General features: G+C 47.5%; 1 protein-coding gene across 13 annotated transcripts in view; it reads left to right on the forward strand.

Annotated features, from left to right (window-relative positions):
- Window positions 1-1702: 1702 nt before the first annotated feature.
- The window catches only part of LARGE1 (LARGE xylosyl- and glucuronyltransferase 1), a 634395-nt gene continuing 608636 nt past the window's right edge, over window positions 1703-27461 (forward strand). The window contains exons 1-2 of one of the 13 annotated variants that reach the window (XM_077948906.1): window positions 3577-3704; window positions 4090-4611. The gene's annotated coding sequence lies outside the window, so the exon portion shown is untranslated. 13 annotated transcript variants of the gene reach the window in all.

The raw sequence follows: 27461 nt of genomic DNA on the forward strand, positions 1-27461 counted from the left end.
CTAGTGCCCCTGTGGCTGGCTTGACTTCAAATAAGTTGGCAGGTGGGTGCCCTGCTGTACAGGTTGCTAAATCTTTTAAATATCCTCTGTGAGAATTCAGTCGTCTTGTTATCTGGCTCTTGAAGAATGTGCAAAACATTCAGAAAACAGTCCTCAAATCTTTGAAAGAACGTCCTGTTTGGAATGGCAAACAGAATTGTGCTGACCTTAAGACGGTTGAGAGTATTAGGTAACCCTCCTCTCAAGGATACAATATTTCCTTTCTTGGAGGTGAGAAAAGAGTTGAGAAACTAGATTGACTTAGGAGTCAAAATTGGACTCAGGTCATGTATTACATAAAACTAGATTTGCCTCCAAACTTTGCATTATTATTATTATTATTTTTTGAGATGGAGTTTTGCTCTTGTCGCCCAGGCTGAGTGGAATGGTGTGATCTCGGCTCACTGCAACCTCTGTCTCCCGGGTTCAAGCGATTCTCCTGCCTCAGCCTCCTGAGTAGCTGGGATTACGGGTACCCACCACCACACCTGGATAATTTTACTATTTTTCGTAGAGTCAGGGTTTCGCCATGTTGGCCAGGCTGGTCTCGAACTTCTGACCTCATGTGATCCGCCCGCCTCAGCCTCCCAAAGTGCTGGGACTACAGTGCACTGTGTTCTTAACCTGTCTTTAGATTCCCCGGTTCCTTGTATCAGGTACACAGAAAAACGGAGTGTTTTCTGGCTTCCTCTTTGAGATGCCTTTAGGGCCCCCTAGTGGCTGTTTTAAGACCTCAGGTTTCTTAGGATTAAGGTCTCCTTGACCCTAATAAAAAAAATCAGACCTTTCCGAATCTCTTCAGTGACAGGTACAATAACTGTGTGGAGATAAATAGATAACAGTTGGTTTAGATAGCTCAATTTATTTTTTTCATTTTTCGGTTCTCAGCAAAAGCTGTGCTCATTCTTTAGAAATAACAGATATATCACCTTACATATTTTATTCTGCATTCTCATACTATATCGTAGAGGAAATCCTTTTAAGACATTTATATCTTGGTTTGTGTCAAAGGGCTATAATTCCTAGTAACTACATCCTACTTCAGGGTTTCCATGTATATTCATATACATATTTAGTTGCTTGGACTGGGGAGTTGAGGTGCTTTACAATTTTCCAACGTAATACTTTAAACGTGGGGGCTTGATGTACTAACCAGAGGGCTCAGTATGTGGCATATTTCAGTCTGACAACATTAATATCATTTAGAGCATTAGCTATGCCAGTGACTGCAGGAACTTGCAACCTTTATTTGATAAAACAAAGCTTTTCCACATTTAAGGTGCTTATTGACCAATGCAAGTACATTTTGTGAAATCCACTAATAAGGCATTATGTCTTCAACATGCGTTACTGACCAGCGTGAACATTGCTATCTCCCCCACGATGGTCACATTTTTCTTTCTTAGATTCTATCTAGAGAATGTACACTTGAGTAATTATAATGGAGATATTTCTTTCCCGCAAGCTTATCTTTTAGTTGCTGATGTTATTCAATTATTTCTCCTTCGCTTGTAAATTTCAGGTCTCTTTTCCTTTCCTGAGTCACGTTATCTTTATTAATATGCTAATATGCTGTAACAATGCATTTTACACCACTAATGAAGTGAAGCAAAGCAAAACGTAAAAAGAAAGTACAAATTCTGGCTTTAACTTTACCCGGTTCCGGGGCGGGGGTGGGGGTGAGAGAGGAGGAAGAGAGTAGGAAGGAAGGACATTCGGGCGGCAAAAAAATAAAAATGATCCCCTTGTTTTCAGCGCGTTCTAGAACAGAGCTGCACGTCAGAGGAAGAACTGAGCAGCCTTCGAGCTAAAACACTTGGCATTAAACTTTGACACTTCAATGGTCTCTAGAATATTAGGTAATAGTTTTTCATATAATGTTCTTCTCCGATACGGTAATGGCATCAAAACAGATCGGCTATGCCTGCAACGTGCACGGTGAGACTTATCCCCGCAGAGATAAGACAGCAGGACCCCAGCCTCGCAGTTAACTTATCCCGAAGCTCCAAAGCAAACGTCTTTTACTTCTTCGCCGGGGACTCTGCTGTGCCACCGCTGCCTCCCTTTCGCATTCTGCTGGGCTCCGTCAGCCGCTGAGATTAGGTAAACAGCGCCCCGGAGCCGGGGCAGAGCGGGCGCTGCTGCTGCTGGTGGGGGTCGTTGTTTCAATAGGCTGGAGGGAAGGGGGATGGGAGAAGGGTCCCAGCTCGGTCAAGCCAAAGGCCGAGAGTGTGGTTACCTAGGCGGGAGCCAGGTCCGGAGCGGAGCAGGGGCCGAGCCTCGGAAGCCCCTGCCCACCCCCAGCCCGACCTCGAGGAGTGGGGTCAGCTCGGCAGCCCGAGCTCGGCGGCCTTTTCCCGCGCGCCCCCTCACCAGCCCATCCTTCCCCTGCCCCTTCCAAGAACTAGGGTGGGCTTCCCGCTGCCTCGCCAGAGTCCTGGAGCGCGGAGAGGCGCGCAGAGGGGAGGCAGAGACCCGGCGGCCCGCGCGGCTGGGGAGAGGTGGAAACCCGGGGGGAAGGGGACCCCAGAAGCCCTGGGACCGAGCTGGGGAAAAACCCGGGAGCTGGATCGCGCGCCCGGAGCTCCAGTCTCCGAGTCGGAGTTGTGCAGCCCTCGGCGTCCTCTTTCTCTCCCTGCCTCTCTGCTTTCGCCTCCTCTGGGTCTTCTCTCGAGGGCATCCTCCTTCCATCCATTCTCACACCCCCGCCCTTGTACCCCGACCCATTTCGCCCACTCCTCCTGTGGCTTGGGAGGACTCTCAGCACCCCACCCTCGTTCCTAGAACTGGGAGGCTGGAAGTCCATTCGAGGGATGTTGCGCGCCGGGTTCTTATGCCAAGAGGGAAAGAGCGAGAATAAAACCAGCAGGGGAGGGGCGTGTTGTGCGTGCACGGGGTGTGTGTTTGGGGTGGGGGAAACAGAATGTAGTTTCCTCAGAGGAACAGGAAGCCTTGGACAGGATTCTTGGAAACTGAGCCCAGAAAGATGCCGTCAGAGCCCTTCAGCGGGGCTCCTCACAGACTCCAGCTGCCCCACACCATGCCCACCTCTGAGAGAAGCGGCGACCCGAGGCGGGGAAACTTCCCACTTCTCACGACGGCTGTTTTGTGCAATTTGGGGAGCACGCTGCATGGTCCTGCAAGCCTGCGAGCGTCTCTAACACGGCAGCTGCGAGTCCGTCCCGCTTCCCTTCCCCCTCTTTCCGCGAGGCACGCCAAACCCGAGGCGGCCGGGAGCGGCCGGGGTGGGGGGGAAGAAGGGCGGGGAGCTCTCAGCTTGCACCCTTTCATCCCGACCCGGCCCGGGATCCCGGCTCCGGGTGTTGCTTCCGCCTGCCTGCCAGCGAGCTGAAGAAGCACTGGGGCGGAGTCTCGCCGGGGGGCGGAGCCTTGCGGGGGCGAACTTTCGGTCCGCGCGGCTGCGGAGCTTGCCATTGGTCGGCCGCTCGGTCACGGGGTCGGAGGCGGGCGCCAAGGAGGGCGCCGGCCCCGCCCCCGCTCGGAACCCAGCCCCGGTTCGCGGTCCCCCCCGGCTGCACAGACATGACACAGACACACAGTCACTGCAGCTGCTGAGCGAGTCCGGAGCTCTGGGCACGCGGAGGCGGCGGGGCCAGCCCGAAGCCCGGACCCCAGCGCCCGCCCCTGTCGGCCCCAGCTCGGCAGCCCCCTCCTGACCGGGCGCGGGAGGCGGGGATCGCGCGCCGGCTCCGGCCAGCGGCGCCCGGCTGCCCGTGGCGGCTGCAGCGGCCGCCCAGCTCCGAGCGCCGGGCGCTCCGGGAAGCCGGCGCATCTCGGAGGCGGCGGCGGCCGAGGCCGGCGAGCGCTCCCGGCGGCGGGGGCCGCCTGCCTCGGCTCCCCGCACCCACCGCACCGCGATCCGCTCGCCGCGCCTCCGCTCCCGTGACCTTCCCGCGGCGCCTCCCCTAGCCCCGCGCCCCCGGCCCCGCGCCCCAGGCCGGGGCGAGGCCCTCTCCGGCGCCTCCTTCCCGCGGAGCCCCTGGCGGGCGGCGCAGGCCCTGGGGGAGAGCGCGCCGCGGCCGGCTGCAGCCCCCCCCCCGCGCCGCCGCGCTCGGCGCCTGGCCCGGCCGGTGTGTTCCTGCCCCGCCGCCGCTCTGGAGCCCGGGCGCCCGAAGCTGGGGGCGCGGCCGCGCTCGCCTCGCCGGGCCGTTCGCGGGCAGGCCCTGCCCTGAAGGGACGAATCGGCTGGGAGCGCGGGAGGTGGAGTCGGCCCCGGCGGCCGCTCCCTGGACCCAACCCGAGGCGGACCCAGGCCCCTGCCCATGCGGGGCGCCCCTGGCTCGGAAGAGTCCCCCGGGCCGGGAGCAGCTCCAGGCAGCGGCCCCGGAGGAAGAGGAAGAAGGGACAGTGCTCAGCTTGGGCGACCCGGACCCTCGCCGCGGCATTTGGAGCCGGGGGCAGTCCCGAACTCTGCGATTGGCACCGCCGCTCCGAGTAGGGCAGCGCCTGCCGGGACCCTGACCCGGACCCCGTGCGCCTCGTAGGCGGCGGCGCCGCCGCGCCACCCGGTTCTTCCGCGTCTCCCTCTGCCTGGCGGCAGTCACGGCTAAGGTAAGAGCCCCGGAGTGCGAGAGTCGCCGCGGGGGCGCCGTGGTGTGCAGCGCCGGACAAGTTCTCCGAACCTGTCGCTGGTACCCCCTGTACTCGGGATGCCGGCGGGGAGGCCGGGCACACCCTCTGCTGCCCTGGCCGGGAGCCCTGGAGAGGCTGGAGGTGGAAGCCCTCAGTCTCCGACGTCCCGAGGACCCCCTCAGGGCCTGCTCCGCTTCTGGGCACACAGGCTGCTGGCAGGGGAGCGAGCCGGGAGTTGTTTCTGGTTAACACCAGGAGTGCATGTGACCGATACTCGCACCCGGGGCCTCACTTGTTAGCGGTGAGCACCTGTAGTTTGCGGAGCCTGCCGTGTTTGGAGAGGCCCGTCTTGGGCGGTACACAACTACCTTTCCTGGTGTGATGCTGTGAATAACTTTTCTTGTTTCTTCTTGCAGACAGTCCGGGGCAATTTGGGGGCGAGCAGCTACAGCTTGCGAGTCCCTCTTTAGGACAGAGTGGTTGGTTGGCATTGCTATCTGTAGGGGGGAACCCAGCCAGCATGTCCTTCCTATTAGGCAAAGCTGCTTGTGAGGAGTGATCAGTGTACAGCTATCCAGACATTCTTGTAAATGTCACTACTTTTGAAGTTTTGGAGTGAGGACTCCAAAGTTTGTGTATCCTCAAGTTATTTAGTTCATTGCCTTATCCTCTTTTAAATGTTCCTCTTAAGGAACCTCAGTTGTACAAGCCTGTCCTTGCCTGTTTGAAATTTATTAAACCTATGAGCTTCCCCCAGAACAATCTGATTTTAAGTGGGTCACTTCGGAGGGAACAGATTGTCTCTTGTACACTGAATCCATCCCTTGGGTGACCCTGTTTAATGGGGATGGATTTTTTTTTTTTTTTTGTCCCTATGCTGATGTACCTCGGTTGAGCAGGTTTCTGCTGAATTCAGAATCCGTGAATTTTGTCACTCAGTCCATTAAAATGATCTCCTGAGGGAGCAAAATAGCAGCTTACATTTTCCGTGAATGTCACTGGAAGTTTTACAGGGTCTTATGTAAGTGCCCAGAGAGAGAGAGAGAGGAGGGAGTCGGGGGAGATCAGGCTCCTGCTTCCTTCAAGGGAAGGAACGGAGGGGGTGGCAGGTGGGGGCGTCCACCTCCCTGATATGCAGATGCCTATTCTCTCTGACACAGGTGTGGAGACCTGAACTGCTTATCATTCCGTGGAGGCGGCCACCTCAGGTTAATTTTTCTCCTCACCTCTCCTCTCTTCCCACCTCAGGAGTCAGCTTCGATAGACTTAAGATAAGGAAAGCTTCTAAATTAAGAAAGGAACAAGTGGTGGTGGTTTATTTTCCCATCTCTCACAAATGGGTGACATTACTCACCGGCACACTTGGTCCTCACTAGGGATCAAAATAAAAGAAATAAAAACGCCGGCTTTAAGATTTCACACATCTCTTAGTGTACCTTTATTGTTCAAGAGTACTTTACTTCAGTGAAAATTGCTTGTGGAGAACACATTTATCGAGCCTGTCCCTGTTAATTCCATGCCAGGAAGAAAACTCACTGGAACAGAGAGGCAAAAGTCACCAAGATTTAGAGGTTAGTGGGTTTTCGAGAGTGGCGAGGAAAGGAATCAAATCTCCCTAGCAGGACAGAGAGGGTTTTAAAGGGAAGATGGGATTGCTGTGGAGTGAGCAGTAGCTGCTGACAAGTGTGGGCCCTCCTGCTTCACCTAATGAAGTGTGCTGGGGTGTGGATGAACTTTTTGATGTGAGCTAATGCAGATACCTTTGGTTTTTAAACCATACCTGGAAGGGCCTTAGAAATGAAATGAAAGGGTTTTTTCATCTCATCATAGGTCTCGGAAGTGCTTCCATCTCTTGGGAAGGTTGTGAAGGTTTCCTTTGTTTCCGGGTTCCCGAGCTGCGCTTTAAAGTTGATGCACAGTGCAGGGAGGGTGCGTCCTGTAGTGTCGCCATCCTTCAGCCACCTACAGTAGCAGGACACTAGGGGGGACTAGTTATCTTTTCCACCACTGAAGAAGAAGAAAACACCAGGGCCTGTGTTACTGTGGTTTATCTTGAGGGTTCATGAGCCTGCGATTTATGTTGAGGGTTCGTGAGACTGTGGTTTAATCTTGAGGATTCGTGAGACAGACTTTTTGGTATCCAGTACAGGCTTGCACTAATGAGTGGATTCTGAGTGCCTAACGGATGGGCCTGCTCACATCTAAATTGTCATTTGGACAACTTAGAACCAGTTAACTGCAAAATGTTATGTGACATTCTGAAAAGACTCAATTACAATCTCTAAGTATTTGAGGACTGTGCAAAGGCTCTATCCTTTGACTATTAGACCATCCTAACTTTAAGTTCCCTAACAGTTTGTAATCAACACTTCTGTTTGGTTTTTGATGGCGTATTTCCTGCAGTCATCATAAAATCACATGGCTTCAAAATGTCTCTGCAGTGGACTCCATCAAAGTTCAAATTCCCCTTAAAAATACATTCTTTATACTTAGAGATGTTTTGACAGCGTAGTTGCACTTCCATTTCAGATGCTCTCTGCACCTTCAGTAGTATGAAATCATTAGTTTCTACAGGCCTTCCAGCAGAATTGGAAGATAATGCTGCTTCCCTGAAGAGCACTGACTGCCCCATTGCCTAGATTTACCCAAGTAGCTAAGTCTTATCAAAGCTGATTCCAGAGGTGGGGGGAGACAGGCAAGATGCAAGGTAGAGGCCAAGAAGAGCCTGCTCAGTTTAGAATACTGTCACAAAAACAGGTAAATATCACCAAGATGTTGGTCATACGGGATTCCTAAAGGCCCAGTTCAGCATGTAGAGCTAGACTCTGTTTGAAACCTGTGAACCCACCTGAGTTATTACTTCTCCCTGAACCCTGGGGTCTGGTAGACTGCATTTGTGACCCTGTACCCATATGTGTAGTGCATATTTAGGTGGTTGAAGGGGAGCTATTGTTGTGGTCTAGGAAAAATGGTCAGCAGAAAGCTTTATTTCTAACATTCAGGCTTTATAGATTGATTCTGTTGGGCGCAGAACAGCCAAGGGGTAAGGGATTGGAACAGGAAAATACCATTGCATTTGCCATTGAGCACCAACGATTGAAAACCGATCCTGTGGAGGATATATGCTGTCATCCTAAGACATGAATGGGGTCTTACGAATTTGATGGAAGCCAGATGGCAGAAGTAGAGGCAGGAGGCTGGCCTTCCTTATGGTCCGTGAACAAGATGAAGGTGTCTTTTTGGCTGGAGATTCTCAGAAAGGAGGAGCATACTGAATTGGGGGTGGGGGATATGAGACCCAAAAGGTTGAGAGCTCCAGGCACCCTGCCACTGACACACCTTGGGGATACAGCCACCTTGCAAAATCTGCTTAGTGTTGGTGAGGCTGCTCTACCTGGAGTATTTACCATTCATTGAGAGGTGTTCAGCATTTCTCTGTCACATTGGCATGTGGAGAGTAGCAGGCAGCACCCAGTGAAGTTAAGGCTTCATTAAATGTATTTTATAAGACTTTTCATCTTTTCGTTTAACAAGTAATAATAGACCATCTACCCTGTGGCAGGTGCCATGCTGTGTGTGGAGGTTACAGAGGTTCTACATTTAGCTTCTAGTCTTTTATGGGAGGCAGACATTCAACTATTTTTTTGTTTGTTTGTTTCTTTGTTTTTTCTTTTTTTTTTGAGATGGAGCCTTTCTCTGTCAGACAGACTAGAGTGCAGTGGCACGATCTTGGCTCACTGCAACCTCTGCCTCCCGGGTTCAGGCGATTCTCCTGCCTCAGCCTCCCGAGTAGCTGGGATTACAGGTGCCCACCACTGTGCCCAGCTAATTATTGTATTTTTAGTAGAGACGGGGTTTCACCATTTTGGCTAGGCTGGTCTCGAACTCCTGACCTCGTGATCTACCTGCTTCAGCCTCCCAGAGTGCTGGGATTACAAGCATGAGCCACCATACCCAGCCCAGACATTCAACTATTATTACCCAGTAAGTACTATCCTGCAAACTTGTTCAAGAGATGAGTTTGAACTTCCCAGGGGAGTAGGAAGGAAGGGAATCGCAGGCAGACAGAACAGCATGGAAACCCTAAAGTTATCTATTGTGGTGTGTATGGAGACTAGTCATAGTATGGCTGGAAGGTGGGATGTGCCCAAAGGGAAATGCAGTGTTAGAAGAGAAATAATTTAATAGGATTCCATGCTGAGGACCGTGCCCCAGCTTCTTGCTCTGTGTATTCAAATAGTGGCAAGAATGGTTGCGAGATAAAATCTGAGAATGCTAATTGGTTATTCCTCATTGTTATTACAAACAGAAAATTTCCTTTTTTGTCCATTATCATTCTACATATAGCATTTTGTCTGTTCTTTAAAAAACTATTAGCAATGCAAATCAAGAAAGGGTCCCTTGTCAACCCTAAGTCTGCCCTCTTGTGTACATGAATTACACTTGGCACTTTCATTATGTCATTATGCAGCAGTGGGAAAAATGGCAGTGTTACCTGACAAATGATATAGTATGAAAAAAAACACACTTAGGTGAGAACAAATTCCATTTTGTCAGATTTGCTCTGGGTAGAGTTATGGTTGTGTTTAACACCCGAACAAGATTCTTGTATTATAATCATTTCAGTTCTAGTCTAAACTTTCTTTGCTGTTAGAAAAGAAACAGTTTTGAATATTTGGAATGGGAGCCTAGGTGCACATGTCTGCATGTGTGTGTTTCTTGAAATGAGGAAACTATGGTGAGGAAGAACAAGCAACAATGTAACCGCCTAAAGGATATTAGAGAGTGTGGAAAATCACAGTTGTAACAGCAATCTCCAGGGCCAGATATATTTAGTATATTTTTTAGAAACAGCAAGCAGAAGGACAATGGGGATAAAAGTTAGAAGCCTCTCTCTGTCCCTCTGTGTGTGTGTGTGTGTGTGTGTGTGTGTGTGTGTGTGTGTGTGTATCTGTGTGTCTGTGTGTTTACGATTGTATGTTTGTCTTGTCTCTATCATCCATCCCTATGTTGATTGGGAGACAGGGTGCTTTAGTCAAACCTGGGGGATCTGAAGTTTACTCTTGCATCATCCTGTGCTAACTTGCTATGTGACCTTAGAATATTTCTTGATATCTCTGGGCTTCAGGCGCTGTCTCTATACATTAGCGTGTTGTTGACCTTGTAAGTAGGAATTTAGAGGCCCAGGGAGGGAAAGGGGCTCAGTCAGTCAGTTAGCTTAGCCTCTACACTGACCACTCTTTAGATTTTCTAGTTTTTTCCCTCTAAAATGGAAAGAAAGAGGCCCAATCAGTTCAAAGGTGCACTCTTCCTTGAAATGTAAAGCACTACAAATACATAAGGCTGAAGAAAAGAATCACAAAGTCTGTGATTGATCATAGAGCCATTTTCATACAGTAGCAGCCAGACTTGCCTGCTAACTTCTTACCTATGGTGGAAACCCGTTAGTTCTGAAATGTTACACTGTTCCTTGACCACTATTTGAGAATTAAGTGCTTTGTGATTAAAAACAACAGCAACAATGCTGAATATTGTAATTATTTCATAATTAAGTAAATAAAAGCTGAGTTGACCTCTCTGGATTTTGCAAAGCCCTGACTGTAACTTGGGAATGAATGGGGAAAACCCATTCATTTGGCCTGAATGGGAGATTACCTTGTGGGGGAGCTGTTGGATGAATACCAAGGGTCTTTCGAAGAAAAATAGAGTAGAAGAGCAATTGGGTAGATACACAAGTCAGGAAAATTGCAAAGTGACTTAGGTTGATGCCTCCAAATGTGTGAGTTGCTAGAAAGAGGGCTCCTCACTATGGCTAATCTCCTGGGGGTAGAAGGCATTGCTTATTGGAGAGAGGAGATCTGAAGTAAGTATGGTGTAAATACTTGGAACAGGAGGTCTGTTCCATTCTTATTTGGGAGTTGAAGCCAGTGGAGGAGTGCTCTATTTTAGGAGAAGTGGGCATATAAAATGGGATCTTAAAACCAAATAATTTAAGATAAGTTAATTGCAGTACAAAAAGATTTTTACCTTACTAAAGGGATTCATAGTGAGTCTCCTTTTAATAGCTAATTCCGTTATTATATTTCAAATTATTTGATGAACACAATCATGACAGACCCTTTTGGAAGCCTCACCTGTTATGTAAAACCAAGGACTTTTCAGCTGGGCACAGTAGCTCATGCCTGTAATCCCAGCACTTTGGGAAGCTGAGGTGGGCGGATCATGAGGTCAAGAGATCGAGACCATCCTGGCCAACATGCTGAAACCCCATCTCTACTAAAAATACAAAAAAAATTGGCCGAGCGTGGTGTTGCATGCCTATAGTGCCAGCTACAAAGGAGGCTGAGGCAGGAGAATCACTTGAACCTGGGAGGCAGAGGTTGCAGTGAGTCGAGATTGTGCCACTGCACTCCAGCCGGGCGACAGAGCAAGATTCTGTCTCCAAAAAAAAAAAAAAAAAAAAAAATCAAAACAAAACGAACAAAAAACCAAAAACAAAACCAAGGACTTTTCAAACATAAACTAGAATGTTTTAACAAATAACCCACTAGGAAGCCTTGTATTCAACTGTATTGCAGAAAGTAGTCTGGTGTTTACGTAAACTGTTATAACTGCTAACCGAACACGTGGAGTTACATCGCTTACTTACTTTTGGCAGATTACTTATTTAACTACTGTTCTTCCTGGAGATAACAGTATTCACCTACCCACCTTCATAAGTTCCTTAATCACCCGCACATTCTACCTCTAAGAATATATCAAGAACAGAAGTGGTTTAAAAAGTAAATTAGGTAAGAGTTTCCAGGATTCTGAGTTTTTATAATTGCAGAAACATGGAATTCATTTTGTTCTGCTTGAGTATACAGGAGAGGCAATGTGTATGAGACATCAAAAGATATCAAAATCAGGCCGGGCATGGTGGCTCACACCTGTAATCCCAGCACTTTGGGAGGCCAAGGTGGGTGGATCACCTGAGGTAAGGAGTTTGAGACCAGCCTGGCCAACATGGTGAAACCCTGTCTCTACTAAAAATACAAAAAATTAGCCGGGCATGGTGGTGCATGCCTGTAATCCCAGCTACTTGGGAGGCTGAGGCAGGAGAGTCACTTGAACCTGAGAGGCAGAGGTTACAGTGAGCCGAGATCACGGCCATTGTACTCCAGCCTGGAAACAGAGTGAGACTTTGTCTCAAAAAAAAAAAAAAAAAAAAAATCAAAATCATGCTTGTCTACTGGTTCTTCCTTCACTGTAACGGAAATATCTAGGGCTTTTTTTTTCCATTGTTGTTGTTCCTTTATGTCTTACGAAGGTTTCCAAAAAAGAATTTGTTCTAGGAATGGAATAAAATGTAAGGCGTTTAAGGCTTCAGAGGTAATTTTGGGCAACCTGGAGTTGCAGGTAATCACAGGCTAGGGCTGGAATTGAAAATGCAGCCTCACCCATAATTTGAGCCTCTTTTGTCACATTATGGGGCTGTGCCTTGGACAGGCAGCAGACACAGATGGAGATGGAACCCTGACTACTGAGAGAGCTTTGCTCTTAACATAGTCCTTTTCTGAATTACCAAGGCCAATTGGGAAGAAAGGACTTGTGGATCTTTCCAGCTCTCTGTGGTAGCCACAGAATTTAGGATGATTTACAGCAGAACATGGGCATCTAGGGATTTCTTTCTTCCTTTTTTTTTTTTTTTTTTTTTTTTTTTTAATTCATAAGGGAATCTTGGGCTCTTGAGTGTTATTCTGTGGTTAGGGATTTCTGCATCTGCCTTGGATACGTTAAATGCATATTTGTTATTATTGAGTAAGGTGAACCTTGCTGCAGCTAACTAGAAGCCATCCCCTCCCCTTTTGTTTTTAGAACAGTTGGCGTAGATCCTTCATGTGCTACCACTGTTTGTTTAATAGCCTCCTTGACTGATGTCAGCTCTCACCTGGGAATGGCATTTTGTGGTGGTTTCAGGAGCCAAGGGAAGCATAGAGGCAAGCCGATAGGCCGGTGGGGCTTTTCCTTTCTTCAAGAGGGGCGCTGGTGCTTAGTAGGTCTGCAGTTAGTAAGTAGTCGTGTCCACACTGAATGATTTATTTTGTGAATGAATGGTCGTGTTTTCATTACTGGGGTGGAGGTGATGGGGGAGGGAGACGAGGGTGAGTAACTGTAGACTTGAATGGTGATGAGATAGACTTGAACTCCTCAAGGCGTCTCCCAGCAGCTTTTATTTTAAAAATGTGAAGGATATTTCAGATCAGCAGAATGAATTCTCTGAAGGATCATTGTTGTGGTACAAACATTGATGGCTTTGTAAAAGGCAAGGAGAGTACAATACCGAAATGCGTGCTTTCTTTCCTCCGAGTTTGTAGGGATTTTAACTTATCTGGAATGAGAAGAATGGACGTGCTGTCAAGCTTGTTCACATTTACATGCCAAGTTGCCTTGAAAATGCCTGGGAAGACATTTTCAATACGAGAAACTTTAGGATGGTTGTTGTCCAGCATGGATGACGACGATTATGAAATGACTTAGATGTAGACAGGCGCTCCCATGTCAGGAGGACGACGAAGTGAACTTGGGAGAATGGAGGGAGGGACTCAGTCCTTGGTGCCCAGCAGGAAGAACTCTCCTCGGCCATATTGGTGTCTTTACCCCTTTGCCAATATGACTCCCTGCCTGCTGGGTTTCTCAGTTACACGAGTGCTCTCTGATGCCTACCCTCTGTAAGGTAGAGCTGCTGTGTTGAGAGAGTACCAAGGCTGGAAGAGACCTTGGAGCCCCACTAGACCAACACCTTCATTTTACATCTGTGGAAACTAAGGCCAGACCTAAGGGAGGTCAAGATGGTTATTCAGAGGAGAGGTGGAACCAGAACCCAGGCTCCCTGGTCCTCAGCCCTCCCTTCTCTGCAGCATGCTCCGCTTCCATCTGATCTGCACCCAAAGCACCTTCTTCGAGTGTTTCTTTTGTGCCGGGCACTCTCTCATTTGATCATTTTTGTTATTTTATTCTTACAGCAACCTTGGGAGGGGGATGTGCTCACTCTCCCACTTCACAGATGTGGAAACTGACACTTGTGCACAGCCATGTAGAAGGAGCCAGGACTCAACTCTCGGCTGCTCAGACTACTCAGTTTGTTGTTCCAGGACTGACCTTGCCCCTGGCTCCCCTGCCTCTCTGGCCTCGCGATATTTCCTAGGCCTCCTCTCCAGGTTTTCTCTGTTCCCAGCCTACTAGCTGTCGCCTAAAAATGCCCCTTGTTTTCCCACTCGAGTGGCCTTGTTATGCTGCTTTGTTTTTGCTGGATCGAAGCCCCCATCCTCTGTCTTGTCTCTGTCTGGCTGAAATCTTTCCTGACTGTAGACTCTGTGGCACTCTGTCTCTTTGCGGCGTTTCCTTCACTTGCTCAGCCAACGTTGATCAAGCTCCTACTGTGTGCAGGTCCTGGCTTGACAGCAGAACACAGAGGTGCCGAGTCACTCATCATCCTTTCAGGAGCCTCGTCTTGGTGAGGGAGGAAGCGTCTCCTAAGGGGATGAGTGAAATTCAGAGGGCCCAGAGGACAGTGTATTAGGTAGCATTTTGCTTGAAGAGGTCAAGATGAGAATATTTGATTTGGGTCTTAGTGATTAGGAGATGGGAGGATAGGGTAGGAGGAGGCATCACCAAACACCAACCAAATCAAGGGCTGTGCTTGGCCATCTTCGGCTTGGCATTGTCAATATCTACATACTTTAATTCTTATTCCTTCACTTAGATATTAGAGGCTGTGACTAGGTGGCACCCATCCTTGTATCTATGAAAGCACCTTGCTAAGCTCTTAGTACTTACTACTCCTCCACTAAACATTTGTTAAATTAAATTCAGAGTCTCCTGCCCTTGCCCTCAGGGACATAGTTGGAGAGCTTGGAAAAAATATGTCGTAAGGTACGCAACAATAGAAGATTAAATGAACAGTTCTGAGCAACAATAGAAAGGATGTAGCAGTGCAGTGAATGGATGTGTGCGTTGTGGAGGCTGAACACGGATGGGAAGTCAGAGGTGGGAGCTTCCTTTAGCTTCTCAAACTGAAAGGAGGGGTGGGACTTGAGTTGGGTCTTTGGATATAAGACAGGTAAAATCTGAATGGAAGGATTAAGGGAGGGTAGTTTGGCAAGCACAAATATATTTTTCAGGTTGGAGAGGAAGCCACCTTGGGTTTCTGTTAGCAAGGCATTGCAGATGAAGTTGGTGAGTTAGTTAGGGCCTGTGGGCTTTGGGAAGGCAGGGTGACTTTTCATCAGGAGGATGCGGTGTGCTCAAGGCCCTTGTTTTGGAAGGTGCACCTGCATCGTGCCGGGGACAGATTGAAGCGGGGAGAGATAGAGGCTGGGAAACCACTGGACAGGATTTTGTACCAGTTCATATATGAAGTTCTAAGGGCCGCCAGGTTGGAACTGTTATAGGAGGGACAGAAGAAGGGAAGCTTGTGGAGTTTTCTCTGTTGAATCACTGGCTCACACACATTTGCTTGGTATGGAAGTCTGAGATGGCTTTCATTGCCCACTGTAACATGGCCTTGTTGTAATAAAGTCCACTCGTGACACAAGCAGCAAGTCTTAAAATAGCACTTTCTCCTTTGGCTTGGCTTGGGGTAGGGCTTTGGTGAAAATACACTTTTTGGGGCCTCTCTTTTTGGGGATTTGTTTAAATGGGCTCAGGGTTATAGAACAACCTTTTTCCTAGCCTTGGATGACACCCAGTAAGGGGCATAATAGAGAAAATTCTTCTTTTCCTCATGAGTGGCTCCTAAAGCAGCTGCACGGAGCTGAGAGCGAAATGCTTGGAGCTCTGACATCTGGGTTCTGGATTCACCTTAAAAGTGAAGCCAGTTTCTTTGCTTCCTGTGATAGCTGGTGTTTCTCTGCCTGAGGAGGAGCTTGCTTTGAGATTACGGTACACACTTTCCAGCATTGTGGGGTAAGCCATTCTGGATGACAGAATTTCTCAAATAGGATAATCTAATCCCTTACAGACAGCAAGTCTTTATTTTTAATCTTTAAGGAACGAGGGTTTTTCTAGAATGTTCTGTGTACTTACCCTCGCTGGCTCACTGTCAGCCCCTGGAAAACATCAGCTCTCTTACTGGGACACACAAAGCTTGTTATGAACCAGGCCTGCCTTTCTCTGCAATCTCATCCCCCACCCCGGCCACCCCTATTTCATGCATCACCAATCTGTAACTTAATCATTTTCTTCTTTACTGATTATTTCCCCCCTAGACCTGTCAAGCTGTGCACATAACCCCTCCTGCCCGGTAAGCTCTCTCCTTCTTTATCTGCCCGGACACTTGTATTTTTCCTTCAGAACCCGGCTCAGGTAGTCCTGCCTTTTAAGCTTTTCCTGATACTGAGCACTGAACTGCATCTGCAACTCAGTCTGACTTCTGCGGCTGCACTTTCTGTGCAATAACCTGACTGTTTTGCTAGAGAGCGGGAGCCTTTCAGTAAAACTGCATCTCAGGGGATCTTCTAGGTTTTACCATATGCCTGGAACTTGCAGTCAATACAATAAATAGTTGTTGTTGTCGTTTTAGATTTCATTGACTCAGGCATAATGTAACCCTTTCTGGCTAAACCTTGAGTATCATACTGTGCTGCAGGGGTAGATGGGTTGATGTGAATTAGCCTCTCAAAGTATTCAGAATCTGAAGAATCCCTTCCCCCCTCACCAATGACCAGAATGGCTATTGGGCCTTCCTGGGGTGCACTGATGCCTTCAGGAAATCTGGTGGTGCTGGTGAGGGAGAATGCATCTTAGTAATCAATCCAGACCTAGAAATGTCTTCACACAGGTCAGGCGCGGTGGCTCACACCTGTAATCCCAGAACTTTGGGAGGCCGAGGCAGGCGGATCACAAGGTCAGGAGATCGAGACCATCCTGGCTAACATGGTGAAACCCCATCTCTACTAAAAATACAAAAAAAAATTAGCCAGGCGTGGTGGCGGGCGCCTGTAGTCCCAGCTACTCGGGAGGCTGAGGCAGGAGAATGGTGTGAACCAGGGAAACGGAGCTTGCAGTGAGCCAAGATCACACCACTGCACTCCAGCCTGGGCGACAGAGCGAGACTCCTGTCTCAAAAAAAAAAAAAAAAGAAAAAGAAAAAATAAATGTCTTCACACAAGCTCTCAAGGGCTGAGTATTGAAGTGGAGGATTAGCAGGTAGGAGGACTTGAAGAACCTTGTACCTTTTATGTTTAATAGCATTCCCCATTCTTTAAAGAGCCAGATGCAGAATGGCAGTCATAATTGATGGAGAAACTATCAGACAGTGATGGGGAGTGGCTAGGGAGGATTGGATAAATTTGTACTGGAGCTTAGCAGCGGTGCCTAAAGACTCTTCTCCACATAACCACATGTTTATGTTAGAATATTTAGTATTGCCTCTAGTATTTGTGAGGTCCATTTGGGTTTTTATGGCACTGCCCTTGTAAGCCAGGCGTGAGCGCTACATGAATAGGTTTGCTTAGCAAATCACAGAGGAGTGACAGAGGAGCCCTGGGCATATCAGAGGGTTTGTGTGATCCAAGCACTAGCAAAACTTTATGAACTTGCACTTGGCATGCGGTGTTGGTTATATGGTTCAGGAAGCCCTGCTGCTTCTCCAGTAGTGGTCTGATTTAATCCATACCAAGGGATGCTTTCTCTGGGTCTTAGCTTCTGCCATTTTTCTTTTTCCTCTGCTTGGAATTATCCATAACTCCTTTGGAAATACAGCATTTTTGAGCTCATTAAATGTGTTAATGTGTGTGTTATGTTGAGAATGCACTCAGTTATTTAGAGTTGCTTCATTTCCTTTCCCTTCATCTCTTTGCCTTCCCCACTTTGTGGTAATTGTGCTTGGTTCAACCAGAAAACCAAGAGCTCCTGGGGATTAGGAAGAGGCCATAGTCTTTCTCTTCTTAGCCCTGTCCAGAGATCTCAGAAAATTTGCAGAGGCCCTGAAGGTAAAGGCAAAAGCCTGCCCCCTAATCACCTGAGGCAATTTTTCAGGAGTTTTCTGTCCACTTTACACTTTTCTCTCGTAGGAAATTTGGGCTCTGACAATTAAGAGAGATGGGAGCCAATGAATGGGATAGGAAAGGCCCTTTCCTTAGCAATTTGTTAGAAACAGTACTGAGGCGTGCTTTACCAGCATGATGCCTTTTGACAGCTTTCTAAGCTGAGTGCTTTCATTTTACAGCTAAGGAAACTGAGGCTTGGAGAGGTTATTTGCTCAAGTAATAAAGTGCAGAGACTGGAAATGATTTTTGTTTTCAGAATATTTGCTTTTAATCTCTGTCCTATAATCCAACAACCCAGGTATCCTGATAGTAGAAATATACACACCCCTGGGAAATCCGTGAAGACTTTTCATGGAATATGCAGATGTGGGTAGTTCTAAGAAAATCAATTTTCACATCTCCAGCCTCACATATGTGCCCTTCCCTGAAATTGATAGACCTGAGACTCCCTGTCTGTTCCACGGTTCTCCCAATCCACCTTTCATGGTTATCCTCCCTCATTTTATTTTTATTTTCATTAATTAAATTAATTAATTAATTAATTTTTGAGACAGAGTCTCGCTCTGTCGCCCAGGCTGGAATGCAGTGGCGCAATCTCGGCTCACTGCAAGCTCCGCCTCCCAGGTTTAAGCCATTCTCCTGTCTCAGCCTCCCCAGTAGCTGGGACTACAGGTGCCCGCCACCACGTCTGGCTAATTTTTGTATTTTTAATAGAGAAGGGGTTTCACCTTGTTGGTCTGGCTGGTCTCGAGCTCCTGACCTCAGGTGATGCACCCTCCTCGACCTCCCAAAGTGCTGGGAATAAAGGTGTGAACCACTGAGCCTGGCCCTATCCTCCCTCATTTTGTAAAGGCGCAGCTCTTAGCCAGAAGTAGTCTTATTCTGGCATGTTGTTCTGGGTATGAAAACCTCAAGGGCCACCTAACAAAGGAACTCTTTGAAACTGGTATGTTGAGGTCCTTCTAATCACAGCACTGCCACATGGTTGTCCCTTTCCCTTTTGTCTTTTCCCTGTTGAAACTTGGTGCCAGAAACAGGGCATTTAAGCCCCTTTCTCATGTGAAAGAATGATACAACATTTTCAGTTCTTAAAAAATAACTTGCTGTTGGATTTTTAAAATGAATGATGGATATCAGATTGCTAGATTCCATTTAAAACTGTGATGTGAAAGTTTTATTTTAAAATGTTAATGTTTACAATATGCTGAAAATTGTATCCTTAGAAATTATGTAGTTTAGGATGAAAACTTTATGTCAGACTAAAAATAGGCACGGCAGTACACGTTTTTCAAATTTCAGAATTCAAGGGCCCAGGCATGGTGGCTCACGCCTGTTATCTCAGCACACTGAGGGGCCAAGGTGGGAGGACTGCTTGAGCCTAAGAGTTCAAGACCAGCCCTGGCAACATAGCAAAACCCCATCTGTTAAAAAAAAAATTAGCTGGGCATTATGGTGCATGCCTGTGGTCCCATCTACTCGGGAGCCTGGGAGGTGGATTCCTTGAGCCCAGGAAGTTGAGGGTGCAGTGAGCCGTGGTCATGCCATTGCATTCCAGCCTGGGTGACACAGCAAGATGCTGTCTCCAAAAAAAAAAAAAAAGAAAATTAAAAAAAAAAAGCTTAAATACTTATACCTCTGTATTATTCTGTCTCAGATACTGAAGTTTGGAGTGGGTAATTTTTAAATTGTTTTCTGCCATAGACCCTTATACACCTGAATATTTTTTTCCGCAGAATTTAAAGGACATCAGTATTTCCTAAAGCTCATACATTGCCCTCCTGATAAAGCACACTTGAAATTCTGTGGGGTTTCAGGTTAATATAAACATCCTTTAAATGTTGATGAAACTTTTACACATGTAGCTAGTCATGTGATCGTGTCCGCCAGAGTGCCTCAGGGGCTCACTGAGGACTGTTTCAGGTACGAATTCTAGAAACGGAACTCATTGTGATGTTAAAATACCATTCCACTTTATCTGCTTAAGTAACTGAAAACCCGAGGGCAGTGTCAGGCAGGGCTGGATCTAAGTCCTCGAACAGCATCACCGACTCTGCTGCCCCACGCCTGGCTCTGCCTTCTTCTGTGTTGGCTAGGTTCTCAGGCAGCCTGTCACCACAGGATGCCAGGAGCCCTGGGTGCACGTTTGACCCACCACACCATCGCAGCTGAGGAAAAGCATCTTTTCTCCAGTATATCTGGCAAAAGTCCTGGTTGTGGCTGGGCGCGGTGGCTCACACCTGTAATCCCAGCACTTTGGGAGGCTGAGGCAGGTGGACCACGAGGTCAGGAGATCAAGACCGACCTGGCCAGCATGGTGAAACCACATCTCTACTAAAAATACAAAAATTAGCCGAGCGTGGTGGCACACGCCTGTAATCCCAGCTACTCGGGAGGCTGAGGCAGGAGAATCACTTGAACTAGGAAGTCAGAGGTTGCAGTGAGCCCAGCCTGGCAACAGAGTGAGACTCCATCTCAAAAAAAAAAAAAAAAAAAAAAAAAAAAAAGCCCATGTTGTAATCTTGTTGGAAGAACCTCCACCGCATCCCTGGAGCTAGTAGGAGGAAAGGGGTCAGTCCTATTTTAATTCCTTGAAGAGTAGGGAAGGAGTGGTTCTAGGAGAGAAGCTGGGTAGACAAAATGCCACAAAATATTCAGTAGGAAGATTAGTCTGAAGATCTAGAAGTCATACAAAAGAGACCACAGGTTTGTATAAAACCTTTTGACTATCCTGTGTGTACTTCCCCTACCAGTGCCAGTCAACACTTTCCCTGCTAGGATACTCATCTGCCCATTGACACAATGGCATCAGTGCTACCTTCTGTTCCCTGCATTGGTCATTTCAAGACTTTTTTTGTTTTGTTTTGTTTTGAGACGGAGTCTCCCTCTGTCGCCAGGCTAGAGTGCAGTGGTGCGATCTTGGTTCACTGCAACCTCCTCCTCCCGGGTTCAAGTGATCCTTCTGCCTCAGCCTCCCAAGTAGCTGGGATTACAGGTGCCTGCCACCACGCCCAGCTAATTTTTGTATTTTCAGTAGAGACAGGGTTTCACCATGTTGGCCAGGCTGGTCTCATTCTCTTGACCTCATGATCTGCCTGCCTCAGCCTCCCAAAGTGCTGGGATTGCAGGCGTGAGCCACTGCACCCAGCCAATTTCAAGACTTTTAAGGACACGGTGAAGAATCCCTGACAATGTGTTTTGCCATTTGTTTTTAAAATCGTTATGTGATTGTATTTATTTTTTTAAAAAATTCAGAATGGTGGAATTCCATCTATTTTAGTTTGCCAGGGTGGCCGTAACAAAGTACCATAGACTGTGGAGCTTAAACAATATTCATGTATTTTCTCACTGTCCTAGAGGCTTGAAGTCTGAGGTCAGGGTGTTGGCAAAAGCCTCGCCCCTTGGCTTATATGTGGCTGTCTTTTCCTGCTGTTTTCATATGGTCTTCGCTCTGCATGTGTCTGTGTTCTAATCTCTTCCTGTTATTAGGACATCAGTCATAGTAGATTAGGGCCCACCCTAATGACCTCATTTTAACTTGATTACCTTTTTATTTTTTGAGATGAAGTTTCGCTCTTGTTGCGCAGGCTAGAGTGCAATGGCTCCATCTCGGCTCAGTGCAACCTCCGCCTCCCGGGTTCAAGCAGTTCTCCTCCCTCAGCCTCCAGAGTAGCTGGGATTACAGTAAGGCACCCGCCACTGTGTCCAGCTAATTTTTGTATTTTTAGTAGAGACAAGGTTTCACCACGTTAGCCAGGCTGGTCTTGAACTTCTGACCTTAGGTGATCCACCCACCTTGGCCTTCCAAAGTGCTGGGATTACAGACATAAGCCACCATGCCCAGACTTAATCACCTTTTTAAAGACCCTGTCTCTAAATAACGGTCCCATTTTGAGGTTCTGGGGGTTAGAACTTCAACATACGAAGTTGGGGGAGGGGATGGAATTCAGCCTATAACATCATCTGTTGTTTTAACGCTGTGAATGAGTTGTATTTTGAAAAACAATGTACATATCTTGTTTGAAACACAAATTAGTAACAGATTCACCTAGGCAGTGCAGACTGTTTCAGGGATGGTTCAGTTTGATGTAGAGTTTATTATTTGGGTAGTGCTTTCTCTTTATTAAGAGTAAAGAGAAGACAAAACGTACAGATGAGAACTGGTTGTGGGTTTGTGAAAAATGCTTGGGGTTGGATAGTGAGAACCCAGACCTTTACCTCCATAGGCTCAGTGCTGCCACGTGGGAATTGTAGCATTGTCTTTGCAGATGACAGCTTCTCTGAGATACTCTGAGGGTGGACTTGGGTTGTGAAATGAGTTTTAAGACTTTCTGGGGAATGGGATGGGCAGCTGCCCTAAGGCACGACTCTGTCTTTCAGACCAAAGCTCATGTTATTCTTTTCACTGGAGCAGTGGATTGGCCAAGAGCTCTGCTGGGCATGCCAGCACACCTGTGTGTGAGAGAGTCTTGTCATCTTGTGTTTTTGTGTGTCTTAGGGACCAAAGTTGTCAAGTGTGGGGTTTTATGAGTCCATTTGTCCCAAGTGGTAAAAGTGCCACTGTTGTGTTGGAATGATTTCTGTTCATTCTCAGAGCTAATCTTTAAGGTTCTGCCTATGACAAACCTGTTCATTGTTCCACTTTGTCAAGAAGTTGTCATTGTTCTTGCTCTTGCACTAATTACTGTTTTAATGTGGCTTGTATGTTCATTGTCTCGTCTGTCTCTTTAGAATGAAACATCACAGCCGAAAAGATGTGGGGAGTAGGTAGCAGCTTTCAAATTGTAGTCTTTTCACATCAGAACCCAGAAATCCCCTTCCCAAATTTTGCTTGCCTGCAAATTTGGTACAATTTTAGAAAGCCATTTGCTATACGATGTGGTTAAAGTATGCATATGTTCAGGTTGAGGGCCTGAATCAGTCATCCATGTATCATCACCCCTTTATCTGCCAACGTAGATTGTGTTAACTGATGGGAAGATTGTCTTTTCAACATTTTAATTTTACTTTTTATAGAGATGGTGTCTCACTCTGTTGCCCAGGCTGGAGTGCAGTGGTGTGATCCTAGCTCGCTGCAGCCTTGAACTCCTGGGCTTCAGTGATTCTCCCACCTCAGCCTCTCCAGTAGCTAGGACTTGCAGGCATGTGCCACCTCGCCCGGCTAATTGGGGGATTGTCTTTATGGAAAACATTTCACAGTCTCTGAGAGAGTAGGACATAGGATCGAGAAGTTTTGGCAGAACATGGTTTATTGTTACTTCCATGCGAATATTTCCTGGCTCCCCTTGGGTAAGGCGCTTACTTTCTTTGCATTCATTTCCTATGGCAGCCGTAACAATGTACCACATGCTGAATGACTTAAAACAACAGACATTAATTGTTTCACAGTTCTGGAGGCCAGAAGTCCAAAGCCAAGGTGTCTGGAGGAGTCATGAGCAGGACCACACTCCCTCTCCAGTGGCCCTCGGTGAGAACCCTTCCTTGCCTTTTGTAGCTTCTGGTGATGGCTGGCAATCCCTGGTGATCCTTGGCTGGTAGACACATCCCTCCAGTCACGTGGCTATTTTCTCCTTGTGTGTCTTCACATTGTCTTCCCTCTGTACGTGTCTCTGTGTGCAAACAACCCCCACACTTTTTTCTGAGACGGAGTTTTGCTCGTGTCACCCAGGCTGGAGTGCAATGGCACAACCTCAGCTCCCTGCAACCTCCGCCTCCCGGATTCAACCGATTCTCCTGTCTCAGCCTCCTGAGTAGCTGGGATTACAGGCGTGCGCCACCACGCCTGGCTAATTTTTATAGTTTTAGTAGAGACGGGGTTTCGCCATGTTGGGCAGGCTGGTCTTGAACTCCTCACCTCAGATGATCTGCCTGCCTCGGCCTCCCAAAGTGCTGGGATTACAGGCGTGAGCCACCGCGCCCGGCCAACTTCCCCTTTTTATAAGGACAGCAGTCATATTGGATTAAGGCCCACCTAATGATCTCATTTTAACTTGATTATCTCTATAAGGGCCCTATTTCCAATGATGGTCACATTTTAGATACCAGGGATTAGGACTTCCTCATGTCTTTTGGGGGATTATTTCAACCCTTAATACCCTCTGAGCTTCATTTTTTTCCTCCTCTGTAAAACATGGTCTGTCATCTGTTCTTACCTTTAATGGAAGGATCAAACCCAAGTTCATGAGAAAGCAATCTAGAAATCGTATCCCCTGGGTGATGGCCGGATGCCCATTGGACATTAGAGGCTCTTCATTCCAAGCACGTGACATCTAGTGAGTATTTGGGTCTGACACATGACGTGGTCTGTGAGAATTTTCAGTTATAAGTCCTTGGGAAGTAAGAATGTTGGACCTGAGCTGTGTGTTCGGTGGAAACGTAGAGTGAGCTGAGGCCGGGCTTGCAAGGGGAGCACCCCCAGGAGCTGAGCTGCATCTTCCTAGATGTTAGGACTGCTCAGTTCCTCTTCGTCCTGACTTGCTGGCCAGTGACTGTTGCCCTGTGGTACAATTTGAGTGTAAATCCTGAGATAGCTGTTCCAACTCTTGAATCTTTCATGGAGAGCGTGGGAATGTATTCTGGTTTTATTGGTTTGTTTTCACGAGCTGTATTTTGCTATTCAAAAGAGGTTCACTTGGGGCAGAGGCTAAGAATGTTTTCAGACTGCGTTTCTCTTTTGTTTCTTCCTAATAACTTGCAATGGTTAGGGAAAAAAGCTACAAAACAAATAAGCCAAAAACAACTCTCAAAACCCACACACTGACATTTAAAGGATTTGTGCTTTTTACTTGCATTTACTTACAGCATCATACAGATTGCTGTCTGAATATATATACATCTGGATGTATTCTTTGAGAGGCCCAAAGCACTGCAGAAGTCTCACTTCTTTGTTAAACAGATTTTCATGTTATTCCCATCAGTTGCATCAGAGTTTCTGAGGGCTGCTGGTCATTGATGTCACTTTGCTCAGATTCATTCCTTCATTTGCTGATTCAGTGAACACACAGTTGCTGACCCTCTGTTATATGCCAAGCACTGTGCTGGGCACAGTGAGGGGGCGGGTGAGGAGGAGAACAAGACAAAGTCCCAGTCCCTGCTTGCATGGAACTCTCATTCTGTGCGGCTTAGTTCATTGTGAGATTAGGTCGACCCCTGGCTGTCATGCTTCCAGGCAAAGCTATCCCTTTTGTCACTTGCCACCTGCAGTTCTGGGCTAAAAACTACCATATGTATAACTCCTCTTGGTAGTTATTGGTTCGTTACATCAAATTTTGCAAAGCCTGATGCATCGTTTGGTTAGAAGGAATCGTCTTTATTCCACTCCCAAGAGTCCACTCAACAGGCTTTGATGATCCATTAAAACCAGTTCCATTTTTGACACGGGAGAGCCTGTAACTTTTTTGCCTGTTTTGATTTTGAGTCGTTTATAGGGTATTTTGAGAGTTAGGCAGCATCAGGCGGGTTTGATGTCAGTGCCTCTCAGGTGGGCGATGAAGTTCTGGGATCAATTTTGTTATATGGCCGCCTTGTACAGTGTCACGCTGGAAGCTTACATTTCATGGTGAGATTGAGATGTGGTAATTGAAATGGGAATTCCTGAAAGGACTACTGATGTCTCCATACTGCAGGGAGGAGTCCACAGCCATCTTTCTGAAGAGCAGAGGGGGTTTGTGGTCCTGTTCACTTCTGACAGGGAGCAGCATAAATAGCACATCCTGTCTTTACATGCCTGCCCTTACATTCATTTCCTGATGGATACAGTTGCATGAGGACTTGTTTATAATGAATGGTCCTGGAAAACAACATCTCAGGGAATGAGGAGGCAGGAGGGAACATTTCTGCAAGGATAGGGGAAGGAACTAGTAGAAGATGTCTTGGAGAATTGCATAATGGGTCATTTTTATCTTAAGAAGAATCTTTTTTTTTGAAATGGAGTTTTGCTCTTGTTGCCTAGGCTGGAGTGCAGTGGCACAATCTTGGCTCACCGCAACCTCCACCTCCCAGGTTCAAGCGATTCTCCTGCCTCAGTCTTCCGAGTAGCTGGGATTACGGGCATGCGCCACTACACCCGGCTAATTTTATATTTTTGGTAGAGATGGGGTTTCCCCACGTTGGCCAGGGTGGTCTTGAACTCCTGACCTCAGGTGATCCGCCTGCCTCGGCCTCCCAAAGTGCCGGGATTACAGACGACAGCCACCACACTTAGCCAGTCTTAAGAAGAATCTTGTAATGATCTTGTGGAAGGAAAGGAGTGTTACCTGGTGTGAAGTGCTTCACACTACCTCTGCATCTCAGAGAAATGCAGAACTTTTGGGCTCTCAGGAGGGATGTGGACCAATGGGATGCTTTATTTTGTGGATGGGGGCACTTGGGCCCAGATCAAGGGAACCGTGTAGGGTCACACCAACTTAATGATAAAATCCAGGCCACCTGACTTGCAACCTTTTATTTTCTCCCTCAAGCCCAGGCTGTCTTCTGCATCATTCACTAGCCCTTTTAAACCTGACTCAAGCTTTCTTGGGGCGTGTGAGCCCCCAAAGAAACTGCATAGTCCTCTTGGTAATTGTTGGGTACCTTTCGGGTGGCTACAGCTGCGGCCACGTGTATGCTGAAAGGAGTGACAGGACTGGGTCTCTTGTTTTTTAAATAGGGTCTCGTTGCTACAGTTATTGAATGTATCTTTTAAAGATGAATATAAAACAGCTACCCTCCCAAGCAAATCATAAAACAAATTATGCCCTTGCCACCCGGAACTACAGAGAAACAGCAGGCTCTTCGTGGCACAGAGAGTAATGGCTGCAATATTAAAACAATGATGGGAAAACCAGGATCCGATAGCTGAAAACAGGGAGGAAAACAGCCTCGTAATCCCCCAGGGATAATGGGTCTCACCGACAGGTCCCTGTGATTTATTGTGCTTAATGTACTTATTTTTATTTGTCCCCTTCAACACGGAGCTTTGTCACTGAAGAGATTTGATAATGGCCTGTTTGCAGTCACTTAGACTCCCGTAATAAAGCGCCACATTTTGGCTGTCTGTAGATTCCGCTGGCTTCATTGGCATTCCCCCTCCGATTTCACCTTCACTGGCTGAGCTGGGATAGATCTAGATAAGGGCTGCCTCCCTTGAGTATTCCCGTCATGCTGCCCTGTCCTGACTTCTGCCTGATAGCCAGACTTAACTCGGTGGCTCTCCAGGCCCAGCCTGCCTCCTGCTTTCATTTTGTGCTACTTTGGGACCACGGACCCCTTATTCTGCCTGAAATAATAATAGATCCCTGGTGCTTTATCTTCCTAGACCACCAATGAGAGTTTACTGCTTGCAGCTTTTTGGGTGAGCAAAAATAAAAGCGGAGGAGTGGGTATGTGGGGTTTTGCAAAAGAATGGGCTTGATTTAAAGGCTGTAGTGCCTTCTGAATGTGGTAGCCAGCTGCTTTGCAAAGAAGGGTGTGTGGGATTCAACAGTTGTGAGTGAGTCAACCTGAGGCTTTCATTTCAGCTTCTTCCTGGGCTTTGAGGGAAGGGGGAGGTGGAAGCTCTCCAGGGAGCTCCACAAAGGAGGCATGACTGGCCCTCCTTCCTGCAAAACTGTCTCTGATTTGCTAACGTTGGGGTGAAGAAATCCAGGAAGTGAGAGACAGGGGCGATAACCGGAAAAGCAGCTTCAACTCTTTTCCAGGGCAGCACGTGTGTTTCCTCTCTTTGAGGCCCTCTCTCTGATATCCCACCATCAGGTCTGGTCGGCGGGGAAGGTGCTGTGCTGGGTTGCATCTGACACTTGGCCCCTCTAGCACAGCTGGGAG

Source organism: Macaca mulatta, chromosome 10 (assembly GCF_049350105.2).
Source record: "Macaca mulatta isolate MMU2019108-1 chromosome 10, T2T-MMU8v2.0, whole genome shotgun sequence".
Taxonomy (NCBI): Eukaryota; Metazoa; Chordata; class Mammalia; order Primates; family Cercopithecidae; genus Macaca; species Macaca mulatta.